The 18,078-nt window shown below is 41.2% G+C and overlaps 2 long non-coding RNA genes across 11 annotated transcripts in view; both read right to left on the bottom strand.

Annotated features, from left to right (window-relative positions):
- The window catches only part of LOC311442774, a 37,559-nt gene that overhangs the window by 4,453 nt on the left and 15,028 nt on the right, over positions 1 to 18,078 (bottom strand). For 5 of the 10 annotated variants that reach the window (XR_014696842.1, XR_014696845.1, XR_014696847.1 and 2 more), the window contains 5 exons: positions 10,448 to 10,793; positions 7,070 to 7,776; positions 5,572 to 5,676; positions 4,553 to 4,639; positions 3,821 to 3,934 (listed from right to left, as the gene is read on the bottom strand). This is a non-coding gene — a long non-coding RNA (uncharacterized lncRNA). The remainder of the gene's footprint in view (positions 1 to 3,820; positions 3,935 to 4,552; positions 4,640 to 5,571; positions 5,677 to 7,069; positions 7,777 to 10,447; positions 10,794 to 18,078) is intronic. The other 5 variants (XR_014696844.1, XR_014696846.1, XR_014696849.1 and 2 more) reach the window with 3 other exon arrangements.
- LOC311442776 lies at positions 11,821 to 18,035 on the bottom strand. Its single transcript, XR_014696853.1, has 2 exons — positions 12,633 to 18,035; positions 11,821 to 12,235 (listed from the first exon to the last, which is right to left on the bottom strand). It is a non-coding gene; the product is annotated as an uncharacterized lncRNA (long non-coding RNA).

Here is an 18,078-nt window from a genome sequence, read left to right as displayed (position 1 = left end):
CAGATGGAATAATATGCCTTCCTTTACCATGGCCAGTGTGTTGTATTTTAATGTGCTCTAATGAACTTAAAAATGACTCCCCAGCGTGCTCGCTCCCTAGGTCATAGGGGTTATTTTGAGTTTGCTGTCTTCCTGGATTCTTGAGATAATTCCCTCTGGATTTGTTGGGTCAACAACAAAGTGGCGATAACAAATACACTGCTGCTTTAATCCAGTGCTATGCTTCCTCCCTCTTTGCTGTGTGGATTTGTACATGCTCACAGTTACACTGCTTATAACGTAACAACTTCAGGGTGTCAATGGCATGCGGTGTAAAACCAGTTCCCCTTTCATACCTAGAGACCAAACATCCTGGATGATCTGTGGCAGATGCCACGGGTTTCGTTTTGCTCAAAGAGTTTTAGAGCTTTAGTTACCCGGAAAAGAGTGGGAGCTTAATGGCATTCGTTGATGGTGATAGGGAGCTGTGTGCTCTAAACCCCACTGAAAGCAAAAAAGAGCCCACCTCTACATGCTGCTAATATACATGGCTATAGAAAGTCTTCCTATTTAAAAAGGCTAATTAATAATTCTTAATGGTCTGTGGATTTCTACGTATGAATTGTCAGAGATTTGGGCAGGCTGAGGGAGGTGAGGAAATGGGTTAGCACTGCATTGTTTGAAATTACAGGGTTTTAAATTGTTTAAAATGATAAGCAGATAGGGTTTCCATGCCAGATTTGAGACATTTATTCTCTTTTATTTGTTCTAAAATTTCAGCTTGAGCTCACATTGTCATGCTACCCAGACTGCTTCCCAGACAAGCTAATTTGTCTACCTGTGTTCCATTTTTGGCCCTGGTTTTAATTTGAGGATGATTCCTGCTAATACCAAAGACTGGATAGGACATCCATTAAAAGTCTACACAGCAATTGAAATGGAAAATTCCAAAAGAAACCCTATTAGAGTTTTTCTCCATCAAATCAACATTACAGACTTCTTATGCATTTCTTAATTAGACATTGATATTAACTGGACTGTTGCATGATTTAAATCTAGCTCTTAATCTCAGCTATTCTATGCTGCTGTAGTTTTTATGACATCCAACTAGCGACTGCTTTATGCATTAATCTATCTGGAAAACCACCTTCACATTTTTTTGTCTTTTTTTAGAAGAATAAAGGCCCCAAGAAGGAAATGAAAGCTTTTGGGTTCAGCCATTAGTAATTTTCTGCTTAGTATTTGAAAAATTGCTTATTTTAATTGCTTCATAGAAGAAAAAGATATCAAAGCTAACGTTCTTTCTCTCCAAACTTTGTAATTATTTCTCTCAGACTCTTATTTGAAATGCCTTGAAAGGATTTTCATTGAAATGTAGATTTCTTCTCTTTCAAAAGTACTTTTATTCCCTCGTGTTTCTTTCCATTTTTTTTTTCCTAGTGACTTGCTCTCTAGCTTTAGAGCAGAATACATAAAGTCCAGTCTCTGGACACTACAGCACATGTCACACAGATGTCACTTAAGTGCCACCTTCTTTAAATTTAACCTACCCATGGCCTAGAGGCTGTGGTGGCAATCAGCCATAGGTCTCAGCCTGGTGTCCTCAGGCTTCTTCTATACAGTGAAGAAGTCATAGGTGTTGTAGGTACTTAATTTGCAGAGGGAATAGGGCTCTGAGATATCACTACGTGATTTGCTTATTAATATTGTTACCAAAATCAGGGGAACCTAATAGAAAAGTTATATAAATGTTAATGGGCCTCCCGGTGAACTTAAATTTGGGGCTTGTGGTAAAGTCTGGGGACAGGTAAACCTTGCATAGCTTCAGGTTTTGTTTCCAGGAGCATAAACCCTAAATATACTAACATGAAAAGTAAATTGCTAACCAAACTCTGTAGCTACTTCTGCACTGTATTTAAACATTGTTAGCACAAAGCCTCAGGATCATGTTGGCCTCATCAGTAATCCCTGATACTGATACAGTAATAGTAGCAAGAAGTTCTTTATTTCAACTATACATTTTCAGGGAACGTTTACTCATAGATTATGATCTGGTCAAAATGATCTATACATTCATTATGTCTAGAGTGGGCTTTCATAACTCACACTGTGTAAGAATGAGGCAAAACTCACATTTGTTTATAGAGCAGCTATTCTGCTCAGCAAAGAAGGCACAGAGAAAATACTGTCCTACACACCCTTGCTCTGCTCTGAGCGCCAGGTGATTTCTCATGCCAGTTCAAAACCATCCTTAAGAGCCCCAGAAGAGTGGGAAGCTGGCCTCCTTGGAGATCCCCCAAAATACAGCTGTGCTGCCAGCAAATGTGGTCCTGCAAGGCTAACATCACCATGGCCTGTGTTATCTCATAGGGGGAATCTTCACAGTGGGAAAAAAACATTATGAGAAGAGAAGGTTGAAACGAAGCTAAAGCATTATCAATATTAGATTTTATACTTTGGGGTTTGTTTTGTTGTTTTTTTTTGTTTGTTTGTTTGTTTTGTTTTTTGTTTTTTGTTTTTTTTTTCAATAACATAACAGGGAGAAAGAGAATGACAAAATGGGTTAGAGGAAGATGGAGAGATGATCTATCAAGCACAGCTGCTTTTTTACTCCCTAAATTTACCATCCTGATGGACATCCTTATTCAAAAATTACTAATTTTTAATATTCAGATACTAGTTTTCAATATTAGTTCCTAGATTTGTCTGGACGGATTACACTCATTCCCACAATGAAACTTAATTATCCTTCTCATACCTTCAGGTACTTTCAGTCTTCTCCTGAACTGTTTCTGAGGACAGGGCAGCTGATGGTCAGTCAGTAATGCAAGCACCTCACCTCCCTGCTGGCCATGCTGTTTTGAAGGCAGAAGCCCTTTGTCCCCAGGTCTCTAGAAAGATTTTGAGCCCTAGTGCAAGCATTTTGCTCAGATTTACTTTTGCTGAGCTTCCTGACTGGTCAGAGACTTGTCATTTTCTCAGCACCTTTCTGTGTATTACTTGGAAGCACCTAAATGTGAGTAACTCACCTGGAATCCATAGAAGGATGTATGAATGATTCATCACTCGGACAAGAATAACCCCTCATGAAATCTGGGATGGAAATGACTGCATGGTTTAAAACCTTCTGTATCCCTGCTGTGGCAGCAGGAAGGAATGCATCTGAGTAAAGTCAAAATGGCTAAATAAATTGGTTCAAAGCAGCAGTAATAGCACAGAGGGCCATATAGGCTGCTGGTATTGAGTAGTTACCAGACTTCAGGACACTTCATTGATTTCATCTGTAAAGAAACCTATAACACACATTATCTGTTATCACTACCTTTCGTATTTGAGCAAAGCTACGAAAGAGTAAAACACTAGCCAACATGTAAAGGTTGCATAAGATAACCCAAGACTTGCAGTACTAAAGAGAAAATGATAATGAGTATCCATTCAGTCTTGGAGAGTTATTTTTAGATCATATTATGTTTGTAAAATCCTCAGTTATTCAAATAAGGAAGTAGAGAAATGTTCTAATAAATTAAAATATAAATAGTCTTAAGAAAATCTCTCAGTTGATCAGAAGGTAGAGAGATAGCACAACTGATGTGTGATACAGAATCCTTTACAAATTAAATGTGAACTCTGAAAGGGCTGACCTAGCAAAAAAATAATTATTATTATTATTATAATTATAATATATAAATGGAGCAGGTACCACTACGGCACACAGGTATGCTTTATGGGATTGGACAAGGTTGTCCAAAACGTGTTTTCACAACTAGGCTGGGATTAATGCTGGGCTTTGTACAGACTTCATACATTACATAAAACCCAAATTGAGTAAAAATCCACTTACCCCAAAATAGTATTCACATTTCTCTGTGAAAGCTGCTCTTTCAACCACAGCCTGAAAGCAGAGAGTAGGATAGCAGAAGATCCCAGGACTGCACAACCAGGGATTGCAGTGGCACTGCAGGATAAAACACAAGTTCCTCAGTCACACCCAACCTACATTTTTTCCTGATGAGTTTATTACTCTTAATAATCTCCACTAGCCTGGGATAATATTTCCTATAAATACAATAAATAGTGTTTCAAAGGATGCAGCATTTATTCAGTTGATCATTTTGGTGATTCAAACAAAAGTAAAATGTAAATGTTTACTTTTTAAAGGAACCAAGAGGCATCAGGATCCCAGGACAGAAGCTCGGGCTGGGTTCCTGGTTTTTCTTCTGATGGGTTCTGCACTCAGACTTGCCTGGTCCTCATCCTGGGTGTGTTTGTCAGCCACGTGAAGCAGATAGCACCTTTTATAGGGCTTTTAGGGCAAAGCATACTGTACAGTGTGTACAGTGCATGGCAGTAAACTGGGTCCTGATCTCACCTCTGCCCTTGCTTCTCGTGGCTGGAAAACTAGTGATAAAAAGTAATAATAAACCCTGAATAATTGTGTTGTCTTTATAGTGAAGCAGGCCTTGAGCAGTGTGAGCTCTCCGCTGGGAGAAGTCCCATTTAAAAAAATCTACCTGGCACAAAAATGAATTGGATCCTGTCACATGAATGGCCTGCATTTACTTTGTTCACTTACCTACTAGTCGTTCATTTTCTGTGTTGACTTGTGCTTGTTTCCTGGCTATTGGCAGGAACTGGGCAACAAAAGCTTGTTGGAAATTGACTATTAAATTTAAAAAAAAAAAAAAAAAGCTGACTCAGCAGATGCATTATTACCACAATGAAGTAACGCTAGCAAACAACAAATGCAACTTCCGAATATCTCGTGGTTCACACTGCAACAGCAAGGGACATCTCCCAGCAAGATGGAGCAAAACAGACCAGGATAGAGAGAAACACTGCATTAACCTAATGGAAATTTTGGTGGGAAGAAGGGGAATAACTTATGGGAAAAGCATTCTGGCCATTGAGTGTTCTGGAGCACCTATTGCAGCACTGAAGCAGTGAGGCTCAGGGCGGCTTTAAGACATCTGCTCAAAGGAAGCATTTACAGTTGTGACTGTCCTCTCTTCCTTAACTCCCTGGTTCCCATGGGCCAGCAGTTGCCTTGTTAAATAAAATGCTGCTTTAGGGGGACTGGCTGGCCCTGGGGACTGGTAGCACAATACAGTGCTTTTCATCTCTCACCCATGAACCAAGTCAAACAGTTTGGTAAATGACCAATAACCCTTACCATCCCAGGGCTGTCTGGTGACCTGTGCAAGATGAGAAGGCTCATCTCCCTGTCTGTTTACTAGAAGGAAAGTGTCTACCTCACTGTAAAAAGGGGCACAGTTACTACTCATTATCACCCAATTTAACCTTCTTAAGCCAAGAGAATGAGCCCAGAAAACTTAGCCATCTTCTTAGCCAGCAGCAGTGGTCCCAGTACTTCAAGCCCTGATGAACATTAATGAGGAGAGTAGCATTGTAGTGAATGGGGCTGTGCCTCTCCTGCAGACAAGAAATCCAAAGATTTCTGAAAATCTGCCCTTAAGGTCTTATATAGAGGCAGGCAACCTATATAGGGACACAGCATCCAGCACTGGTAGAGTTAATATGCTGAGAAATCCCTCTCTATTCCTTTACCCAACATGACTACAGCATTCTGGTTACCAAAATAGCCGTGTGTGGAAGGGTTGAAGGCCAGGAGCTCGCTGCAGTGCCCGTTCTTGCCCTGTGTGCTGCTCATTTTAAGGTCAGACCTTTGGCATCAGGAACCTGTTAGAAGAAAGAGGAATCAGTTTAAAAGTTGTTGCTGCTCTGGGGGTTACCCTGCAAGGTCCAAGAGGGGAAAGGGAAGGGCAGGGCAGAAAAACACTCAGCCAAATGAAAAATCAGCTGCTCCTAAATTTCAATAGATATGCACAAACCCCTGAAACCCACCCAAAACTAGTCAGCTTGTTCGTGCCCACAGTGCTTCCAGTCACCACATTTTCTAGCCCTTCTATGCCCATAGCATTGATAACATTGTCGTTGTCAACTGTGAGTTACTGTTTAATCCCTACTATCTTGATTAATTGCATTAAATTGGTATACCTGTGTTAATTAAACAGAAGATGGCAGAGGCAGCTTTCATTTCTTATTCTTTTGTGTAGATCATTTCCCAGGGCTTCACAGGTTGTGGAAAATAACAATGCAGAGACATCACCCGTAATATTTCAGCTCAGCTGATAAAGCTATTTTACTCATACAGCAGTCTGTGTTTTTTTTTTCCCCCACTTATCATAGTATAGGCTTAATTACCATGCTGCTGCTGCATGGCAGCTCACCTCACTTTTTTTTTTATTTGTATTATTTGCAAGTCGTAATCATGTTTTCCTGTCATCCCCGAGCAATGTGCGTGCGTGCATACAGGCAAACGCCAAGCCTGGAAAGGAAATTTGATGCGTGTCCATGAATTGGAGTTTTCAAACTTTGGCTGAAGATTAGTACATGTAAACATAGCTCTGCCCCCTTCATCTTGGATAATTGGTCACAAATGCTACTTGACACTTCTCAAATCAGACACTTTACATACTTCTGAGCATAGCTGAACTTTTTTGGCAGGAATTGATTTGCTTTGCAACTCAGCCGCTCATTCCTGGCCCGATCCCTGCTCCAGTGATTTCAGTGCCGTGTTCTGCCAGTGCAAGAAGCGGAGGGGCAGGACCAGATCTGTTTGCTAGCACCGACACACCAACCAGCCTGGCTTTGTCAGCTGCCTCAGAGATGCAGCTCCTGCAGCCGCTGATCTGCCCTTCACCACCTGCACCAACGGTGGGGGTTTTACCTTCAGGTCCCTCCTCTCGTTACCGTACAGATAACATTGAATCTTAAAAAGGAAAAAAAAAAAAAAAAAAGCAGGCAATGTTGGTCCATCAGAAATCACATCTCCTAACACACCAAGAGCCTTCTGCTGCAGCAGCAGCTATGTGGGAGAGGGCCACAAACACCACCTGCCCCCAAAGAGATCATCTCCATTTTCTCCTGCCTGTTCTGCAAACAGTGTTCGCCTCAGCAGCAGAGAAGGGGAATCCATTCCCAAAGTGTCGGTAAAGTTGGAAGGAGCCAGAGAACTTCTTGCTATTAACCAGCCCACTGCTTGCTCTGACATTGCAGCATGTTTACTCACCATGCAGTGGTACTGCAAGAGCTGGGCGGGCCATATGCTCACTTCAAAGGGCTGCCAGGTCTCAGGGAGCATCACTGTGTGTCTCCCGGCAGGGGCGTGGGGCAGAAACACTTTCCATAAAGGTTTTCACCAGAAATATTGTATCTGATATATTTCTGTACAGTCCCTGGACTAAGTGTCAGTTTATCAGCATTTCCATGTACATCTATGGATAGCCAAAGGAAAATATCATTCACCCATTATTCACTGGGATGTTGATAAACTTCAGCAAATTAGAAACATTTGTCAGTTTGTTCTTTTCAACTATCAAGTGGGATGTGCGCCAGCATGCCCTCCTCATGCTGGCTGCTTCATCCAGAAAATAGAGAAAGTGATGAAACAATGTCAGTTCTAGAAAAGGGTTTGCATGGGTTATCTTTACATTATTGTCTCGCTCATCACCAACACTACACCTGTAAACTAGAGTGAGCCTACACAAAGTGTGTGCTGCACACTGATGTGAGCCTACACAAAGTGCTCCTACTTGCAGAAGCTACGGATGAACCTTGGCGCTGTACTTCAGGTATGGTCCATGAGAGGAGCAAGCACCCAGTCATGCCCTTGGTGGTGGCTTGGTTCTTGGGGCTTCACACAGCTCAAGGCACTGATGAGGTGGGCCAGGACAGGCACAGTCCATGTAGCACTTCTCCAGCCTCTTAGGTTCATCCCTGAAATAGAAGGAGAATTGGTGTTACAAAAGGAATGGCAGATTCACAATAGAGAGAGCAAATACACTTATTGCACCTGGATCTACTGTGGACTAATGCAAAAGAAGGCTTATTGCTGGCTAGTAAGTCTTTCATAGGCTGTTACCTTAAAATAGAGATGCTTCCTCTTGCTTAACTCTCACACTGCAGCCCTGGTGGGAGTGGTGACTATGGTATTGGTGGGTGAACTAAGCTCCAGTTGGCAAAGAGATGCTGCTTAGTTCTAAAGCCTGGGCTAAGGAGGATGCTTAGTTCCCATTGCTCATACATATCACTATATAAATTTAGCTTTGAGGTCCCAGACATTTTAAAATAACATGTCTAGTGTTAGAATAAAGGAGTATCAGGAAAAGTGAATTACAGGTTACAGGCTTCTAGTATTTGCAGTAAAAGAACCGTTATTGTAATTACACCAATAGAGTACTCATTTATGTTGTTATTAAGGGAAAAGGATGGTGGCATTAAGATGTATGGGAAGAAAATCTTACAGAAGAGGAGCCAAATAATGTACCTCATTTTACCTTGCTGGTAAAAACCAGCAATAGCTACTCGACATACTGATAGTTCCAACACACATGCTCACTGGGGAGGGGAGTCAGTGTAGTGGAGAAACCACTACAGGTAACATGTCTGGAGCAAACCAGAACCCACAGAAGGGCCTGACCTCCCACACAGCCCCCCCATTGTGCCATTGAGCATCTCCATAGTATTTGCTAGGTGAGAATAGAAAATCCCCAAATGGCTGGCTCTGTGTGCTCAATACTTCACAGACAGAAACCCTTACCCCAGCCAAAAAGATCAAACCCAAACTCTTGAACATTTGCAATGAGACTAAAATAAGAAAAAATGTTTTTTTTTCAGGGTAAAGGTGTGCTTCCATTTTGAATCACTGTATTGTGCTCAGGGCTTCCAGCCAGTGCGTTGATACCTGCTGTTGTAAATCTGCTGCATTGCCTCCTGGCTGTCGTTCCTGAAAGGCAGCGAACTGTTGCTTTGGTAGGTAAAGATTTATTTACTTAATGCCTGGTGTCATCAACGAATTCAGCCTGGCAATGGCATCACACTTGTCTAAGCTAATATACAGCTTTGCACTCCCCTTTTCTTCCCATTCCAACTTATGGCTTAATATTAATGCCCACCAGTTGGGCATTCACCAGTGTTATAGCTGAGGTGGGTGAAGTGATGGATGAACACGGTTTTCCTGTACATAACTGGAAGTCCAGCTGGGTAGATCACATTATTTAATGTGCAGTCATCATATTTGCCTTTAAAAGCAGCTATATAATATTACTTCTTCTATTATTCCATCTCTTCAGTGCTTGACACCAGGGATGAGTTGTGCTATGCATTTTGGTGATGATTTGTTTTCTTAAAAAATGTGGAACCACTTGGAGCTTAAATCATTGCTGTAGTAAGTTAGTAAGTTGTCCCTACTTGAGAAAAGTCTTGTGTCAGGAGTAAAACTCCTTGTTTGGCTGTGCTGGGAGAAATAAGACAATATTTAATTATGACAATTCAAACTCATTTGGGTTCCTCCAAGTGCAGACTATATTGATTTACAGTACTAATATAGAAAAGGCAGAATTAAAAAGCTGGTTTATTTAGAAACTTTCTTATTCCTAAAAATGTCTGTTCAGCTCATTTTTAAATCTGATTTCTTATCCCAGGTGAATTACCGTGCATTTCTGAATCTCAAGAACTGCTTGTGCATGATAACAGCTGAATGAAGTACCAGTATAGCTCATTCGTTGTGGCTGTACGATTTGGGTTGTTTATGTATGGGACAATGGGGTTTGGCAAAGGGAGATTAAGAGCACCAGAGACAGAATAAATGACCAAACCTGGCTAGTGCATGAGACTTAATATAAGCGTAGGACCACAGACTGTAAGTTCTGTGGCAAATGAAACCAGCTTTCAGGCAGAATCAACACCTTGTTCTGAAAAAAACAGTAAGGAAAATCCATGCCAGTGTTTCCGTACAACAAATGAATTTAGGCAAGTTGAAGATAATCATGATTATTTAATATTCTGCAGCTTTACAACTCGATACTCTGTGAACAAAAGATCAGAAGGCTGCTGAGTCCAAAGTTTTGAATCTTTGGGTCAATATGTTTCTCATGTCTTCAGCATTTAGTTTAATTTAGGAGGAAACAGTTCTCAGCTAAGATAAGATCTCAAACAAAATTGACGTGGGCTCACAACATGGCCTAACATAACAATTTAATCTATCCTGTGCTTGCCCTGAAAGAGGGCTTAATAACTGTGGTATGATTTCACCTGCTGCTTATAACATTTGCTCATTCTTTCTTCCCGAGCAAGTTAGGATTATCAGATGGCCAGCAGCTTTGTTCATGGTAGACAAATGTGAATTAATTTAGGATTAATAATAACAGGTTCAATCCTGGATTCAGTGGCAGCCTTAATGAATGGAGTCTTTGGAAGACAAATATTTGTTAAAAAGGAATAATTAATTGTCAATTTTCTCAGAAACTTTCCCCAGTGTATCCAGCCTCTGGTGTACAATCTGCAGGGGTGTTCTCCAGCCCCTGGCATCGGAGGCACTGTTCTGACCTTGCCATTTCAAAATCCAGAGTTTCAAAAGGCATTACTTGTGAGGAAAAACGTCTCTTACCCACAAGATTCTTTCAGGGCCTCCTGGCGATCTGCTGCTGGGGAGCAAGGAGAGGGGAATGTCCATGTTGCTGTGATCCATCAGCAGTCAGCATTGGCGAGAAGAGTACCCAGAGGGAGGAATCCAGGTTGGACCTGGGTTTTGGCCCACTCCTCACCATTGTCTGAGGCATCTTCCAAAATCCTGGGAGAAACCCCACATCCTTTGCTGCTTTCCCTGTCTCTGGGGAAGCAACCAGAGCACAGGGCAGCGCAGTGCCTGGCCACAGAGGCACTGCACAAAGCTAAGTGCTGGACCATGGTAAAAATCAGCAGACTTCTGTTAAATCACCCTGTGGGCAATACTACTGTGGGGGGGAAAAAAAAAAAAAAAAAAATCAGTCGTGTTTAAGGTTAGAGCTTTTCGTTTGCATTGGAAGCTTTTTGCTTTTTTCTTTTTTTTTTCACCCAGTAACATCCAGTTGCTTAATTCCATTTGAAATCACCCGGGGTTGGCACCTAAATACCTAAATAATCTTGTCCTTCATGCCTGTCAACATCTTGAGGCACCTAACCACCTTTAGAGATGTGGTGTGAAAGCTTGTGAACGATGCAATCGGGGAGGGAAACAAAAGACAAGTATCCCTATTTGCTGCCCAAGAATCCACAAAGAATGCTGCTTCAGCTCTGCTCTGATTTCTAATTAGATTATGAGTGATGTAGGACTCTGAAGCCAAGCTGGAGTTTGTGCTAGCACTTTGCATGTATGAATGACAAAGGGACACCACTTTCATATTGATTTAAGTGAGCGGGTGGAAGAATGTTTAAACATCAAGTGCTTGATGCCCCAGTTTTCCAGAGCACCTGGAAATATCAAATTAATTCCAGGTGTTCTGCCATTAAGACAGACTTGCTGCTTTTACAGCCACACACACAAAATGTGGCTCCCAGTTCCACAAATAAAAAGTGAGTGGTTTCTGCTCCCAATGCCTTGATAACTCTGACATATTGCAAGTTCTGGAAAGAATTTTAATCTACATAGTTTTTTAAATGGGGAGGGGAGCGAGGGGGGAGGGATTTTAAATATGCTGCATACAATTTGTGATGGTCATCTCTAAAATGCAGCTCCATTATCCTTTTCCATTTGGAATGAATGAGGCTAATTAATTTCAGGCCATACTTGATGAGGTCAGCACCATACGAAGGGTGCGTGCTAGACATTGCTAATCTCTTTCAGCTGAGAGTGATGAATTAAAGATGAAGCATTCCTTTGCAGGCCTAATTTAGAATGTATATCAAAAACCTACAGCAAATAATACTATACCCTACAACAAAGGAAAACTTGTTCTCTCAGGCTCCCATGTAGGGTTGATTTTAAAGGCATTTTCATTTCACTTTGGAATTCCAGCTGTGGATGGGTGAAACAGTTCAGAAAATTCAAGCTTTCTCTCTTTCTATTGCTTTTATGGACAAAAGTAGGCAAGGGGGGGGTAAGGGGAGGGAGAAACTAGTCGGTGTTTGATCCTGTGTGTGCTGTGATTCCGACTGTACGCTCAACATTTAGGAAAGCTGACAGGGTCTTGCGCTCCCCAAGTACCTGTGACATGACCCCCCTGCAGCAAGCACAGAAATTTTACTTTTTTTTTTTTCTAAAGTCTGAGGGCAAAGTGGAGGAGTGTCCCTTTTTGCTCAGCTCCCTCTCCAAGGATGCTTTGTTGGACGTTGCAGGCTTTTCCCTGGGATGCAGGATGAGCGTGGCAGTTCTGCTGGGTCACCCATCGAGGACACAAGCTTCCAAGCCAGCATTTCACTTTTGCAGGAAAAAAAAAAAAAAAAAAAAAAAAAAAAAAAAAAACTCCCTATGCAAGAAAAATAAATAAATAAAATTAAAATAAGAGTCCCGACATATCTTGCAGTGCAGGTAGTGAAATCTAAGAAGTCACTGCAAAAGCAGACACACCAGGGCAAACTGCTGCAGAGCTCTGGGGTTTGCTGCACTTGCTGCTGAGCCAAGTTTTACCACCTTAACTTTGGGCAAAGCGGCCACCAAAGTCAGTGAGAGCTTTGGACTGCAGGGTTTGGCCCTGTGGGCAGTGAGAAATTAGCCAGAATTGTTATTTCAGTAAAGCAGGGGCTCCAAAATCCTAATCCAGCCCCTGACGAAGGATGCTGAAAATCACCTTCCCCCACACTTTGCTGTTTAATACCTGGCAGTTGGGTGAAATTCTTGACAGGTTACTGCAGTGAATCCAAGCTCCCAACTGGTGGCCATAAGCGGCTGCTGTCTTTGTATCCCAGTAGTCCTCATTAGAACAAAGCTGCTTCGAATTAAATCCAATCTACATGCCGAATCAATCTTTCAACCCTTTGATTGCTTCTGAAAATATTTATATTTCTTAATAATGCACATTTTGTCCCACAGCCTGTGATTAAACCCAGACAAGGTCCAGGGAAGCCTGAAGTATATGTGGAAGGGGTTATTTTGGACAGGAAAAGAAAGATAAAGAACACAGGTTTTTCCTATTGTGAAACCATTAGAGTGTATAAATCTAGCAATTGCAGTTGTATAAGCATCAGAGTGGGGTTGTAATAAATACAGATTGGAGTATTATAGTAACCAAATGGAGTTTATGGATTATGTTCACTAGTTCATATTTCTCGGCTACTACAAGCTAACTAGCACCGTGCCGCACTCGGCTCTATTAATATTCCCTGTTAATATTCTCTTTCCATGTTTGTTGGGGAAAAAAACTTAGGAATCGACCACCGCTTTCTGTAAAACAAACATGTTTAAAGACTCATGCCCTCCAAAGGAAAATAAAAAAAAAAAAAAAAAAAAAAGAACAAGGAGATGCTTTAAAGAGCCTGTGTTAGGAGGGCACGGGCTGCGGCTGGCTGAAATCGGCTCCGTTCTGCTTAAAGTTAATAACTTCCATCTGAGTGAGAATCTGGCCCTAATATGGGATGTTTGCTGCGTGAAAATGAGGGTGTAAAGATGAAGACAATAACAGCTACTATCCCTTAGCCAGTTACGTTCTTAAGGTGGTAAATAAAAAGCTTTGGCTGGGGATGCAAAACACACAAAGGCTTTGAAGCTGTGCTTTGTGGTAAATGGCATATTATTCCCTCCTCGAAAAGTAGCATACATCACAGGTAAGATATGTGGAGGAGAAGGGAAGGATACATTCCTTGGCTGAGAAGGAGCCCGGAGGGGGCCTGATCCTGCACAGCGGGAATTTGCCGTCGATTAAGAAGGTGGCTGGGGCTGGGGACACCGATCAGATAAAGGCACTGTACCTGTCTCCCTCCCTAAACATAAATGACTGCCCTTGTCTATAATAAAAGGGAAAAATTGACTTCTGAAAACATGCCACGATAAATCTCCCTGGATAAAGCAGTGCCATGCCTTGGTGAGAGGGAGAGAAGTCCTAGAAACTAAAAATATGTAATGCTTATTTAACATCATTGTCAGCAGCAGCATCACACGGTGAATGCAGCTAATATGCTTTATCACTGGGCTGGTGAATGCTTGTGATAGCTTTCCTTGTGACAGTTTCCCCTTTTTAAAGGAGTAAAAAGAAATATTCCTAGGTAAAATTTTATTCATTGATTCTTTCATCACATATTTCATTACATTAAGCTGTCATTTCCTAAATATGTTGGGGAGGGGGGATGTTATTATTTTACTTACACCCCGCACCTTGACAGCTACTTTGCATTACTACATGATTAGGATGCTCAGTCTTTAAGGTAGAGAGAAGTTTTTTACCAGCACCAAAAATAAAGGGAGAGGAGTGATGACAAAAAGCCATTCACAAATAAGGTCTGATCCAAAATCTAATGACACGGCTGAAAATATGTTTTGGATCCGGCCCCCAGCAGAACATTATATCATGCAACCAGTATTTTCTGAATATCTTCTATTGTTTGACAAGCCTGATTTCACACTAAGCTCAGAGTTCGTTTCAGAACAGAAGCTTTTTGTGTAGGAACTTTAAAATGCATCCCTTAGCGAACACACACATACCATCGAGACTATTGTCTTATTAAAGAGTTTAAGCCTAAAGGTGTATGCCTATTTTTAAAAGAAATTTTCTGATTGTAGATAACTGCTCAATTTGATTTAGTGTCCAATGATAGTGATGGGGTTGATAACTGAGCATTCATCGGTAATTCATCTTGTGCTAGTAGAAATTTACAGCAAAGCAGTGCTTTCCCAACACTGACAAGTCCTATTAATCTTCTTCAGACACATTTCAATAGGTGTCTCCATCTGTGCCCAACATCTAAACACTCTGGCATCACTAGGGACTTGGAGACACCTTCATTTCAGGTTACACTAGTGAAAATGTGATACTAGATTGTACTCTATTTTTAACCTAATTCTCTCTTTTCATTCAATTAGCCTTTCTTGCCTGCATTTTTCTACTCATGTGTAACATCCTTTTCCCAGGAAGAGCTTAAAAATGAGATTTAGTTACTTAAAGAGACAGAATCTGCCAGGGCAAGAGCAATCAAGAGCTTAATACCAAAAAGCAGCACAGTGATGCTCACATGTGCAGCGTGGGGAAGGAATTGCCAGCCACAAGCTGTGTCCTGTGCGGCATGCCCCCCGTGTTCCTGTCCTGCTGGGACTCTTGCAGGCATGGTTAGGTTAGGCAAGGTCTGAAACTAAACACCCCAACTCCAGCTTTCCAAATTTTAAAGCTATTGCAAACTATTCGGGGTCTGAAATCCAATATATACCAAAACATCTCTGTTTGTTCAGGCTGTGGGAGGATCACCACCATACAGCCCCACTTCTCTTTACGTGTACGCCTAATGCATGAACAAACACAGTGCAGTCAAATTACTGCAATAACATTTATGGGTGGATTATGTTCCAACTTCCTCGCTTATTATTAAAAGCAAGAAAATTGCAAAGCACATGGATGAGGCAGGGTGCAAATGCGGGCGAATTTCCCCTCGGAACCAAATGTTGTTTTTTTCACTCACAAAGCTGCGATGAGTTTGCTAGCAGACGCAGCACAGCTTTCGAGATTACTCATTCAAAACTGTGTGTTTGGGTTCTTTTTTTCCTCTTTACTCCATTTACACTTGCCTTTCAGAGAAGAGCAGATGCGAACCGTTTGGTTGGCCTTGGGTGCGTTCTCCTGCTCTGAACTTTCTTCCTAGAGAGCGGAGCCCGAGCTGCATGCCTGCTCTGGGAGCAGCGCTGCCCCACGCCAAGGCAGCCTCAAACTTTGTTTCTGGCTTTATGAAGTTCTCTCACGAGTCATATTAGAGGTCTAAATGACCTTATTGTAGGTGGCAAGTTTAAATGTGCCATATTAATAACTTGTTATCCAAGACAAATTAAGTCCTTATGTGTCAAAAGCACTCTGCTCTGGATTACCTACAAGACAAGTATTTATTGAATAAACGTTGGATCCAATTTCATTTTAATGTGACTGACTGTATGCTTCAGCCCCTTAGAATGAGATAAAAACACTCAAACCTATAACTGTGTTGCAACATTACACCTAACTTGTCTATTTCTATTATTGTCTTTTTAATGTGGGATATCAAAAGCATTTGGGGTTTTTAAGGATTTATTATTATTATTATTATTATTATTATTATTATTATTATTCTGAAGAGCAAGGAGAGAGATAGAAAAAAAAAAGACTGGCATTCAGCCTAAAGAGAAATCATTGAAACAAATTAATCCTATGCCGTTTAAATTGACATGGTAATCCATCATCAGCAAAGGGAAACTCTGAAAGCAATCTAGAATCTGCAGTGTTCTTTCACTGGCCCTCAGGCACAAAGACAGATAGTAAAAGAAGAAGAGAAAAAAAAAAAAAATCATAAAAGTTAGCAGCGCCTTAGAAAAGGAAAGGGATAGAGAGAGCAGCTTTCACTTTTTCCTGCTTTCAGATGTCCAGTTCAGAAAGCAAGGCTGATTAACCTCCAGCCGTTGCCTACTATCGTTTACTTCTGTATGTCAAATCATCTTCAGCTGCTGAGATATGAGTAATTTCAAATAGTGCAGAGCCCCATCCTATATAAACTCCGCCATTGAAAACTACGCCAAACATCAACTTTGGCATTTCTGCTTACAGAGGGCCTTTTATTAGCCTAAACTTGATCGCTCCAAATGGACAATAAATTCTATCTTCACAGCCCTGGAGAAAAGAGCTGCACTATCCTAGTAGCTTAATAGCCAGGGTTTTGATATAGCTAGCATGGAAAAGCTGGGGCTTTGGGGCTTTTTTTTTTTTTTCTTTGGGTTGGGGGGGATGTTGGTGGTTTTTTTTTAAGTTTGCCTATGCCCTTCTTTTTCAGCAGGGCTGTCCACTGTAATATATGGTTCCCAAGGGTTTTTTCCAATCTAGTTTTAAATATCTAAAGTGATGAGACTTCCTGCACCTTTAAAATTTTATTATACTTATGGTCAGAAGCAAACGTAAACCTCTTGGGCCTTGAAAGCCCGTTGCAATACAGCCATTATCCCTGTAATGTCAACAGAGCTACAAAACTCTCTAGAAATAAACCTTTTAAGAACAGCTTTCCCTGCCTTGTGTTTTCTTTTAAGGTCAGTGGTGCATCACTTTTTGGAAAAAGTTTCCCCTCCCTGGCCAGGTTTAGCAAGCTGAAGTAGAATGTATGTTGCTAAATGAATAGGTTTAATTTTAGACACTGAAAAAAATAAATACGAGAAGAGAGCGAGGGCAGGACTAATACCTTCCAGTTAGAAACAGACATGGTATAAAGCAAAAGTCAGAACTTTAGTGCCAGGGGCAAAGGGGTGAAAGGCTGGCTAATACGAACCATATCCAACATCTGCCCTATTTTAATTTAGCAGGGATAAAGTTTCTTCTTTTTTATTATTAAGAAAACTTTATGTGGCAGAGAAGCCCATGAGCTGCGTTATCAAAACTGGTTTATTGTCACACCGAAACTTAGACCTGTTAAGAGTTTGCTGGGCAAAGAGATAAAAACTCCCCTTCGCTCTCCTTTTATGCTCTGTGACAAGCCTGGGCTCGGGTCCTGGTGTCTGGGATGTCCTTTTCATGTCTTTATGAAGTGCTGTACTTGGGTCCGTCATATAAAGAGGAGGTTAATTGTTCGGGATGGGTCCCAGTGATTGATTTGCCAGGTAAAAAATAAAACTAAAAAAAAAAATAAAATAAAATACCAATCTGGAGATTTAAAACAAAACCCTGCTTAGAAGGCATTCGCAGTAGTCGCTCTCTGAGATGAGCGATGGTGGTAGAGTACAACAAGTGCAAAGAATAGCCTGGCTGGGGGACTGTGTGCTAAGCAGCACAAATTGCCAGGCTGGAACATGATCTCACTGCATGTAGAAGTTTTCCGCCTCGACAGTGCAAATTCTACTATATAATGACAAAATATAGCGAAACACGTGTGAGTGGTTGCTGGAGTAAAAGAACAAATTGGTTTCTGACAAAGGGAGGATGAATACCTTTGGATAATCTGAAGTTAGAGTTTGATTGAAAGCATAACATTCCTTTAAGCATCAATATGCTCGGGATCCAAAATATGGTTATTTTATTACCAGTTAATACTCAGATCAAAGCAGAACTCTGTAGCTGGAAGGGACGTTCTCTCTGGAAATAAAGTTCCATGTAATTATTTCCTATTAAAAAC

The sequence above is a fragment of the Aythya ferina genome, assembly GCF_964211825.1.
Source record: "Aythya ferina genome assembly, chromosome: 11".
NCBI lineage: Eukaryota > Metazoa > Chordata > Aves > Anseriformes > Anatidae > Aythya > Aythya ferina.
Note: the sequence above shows the minus strand (reverse complement) of the source record. Positions and strands in the feature narration are given on the sequence as shown.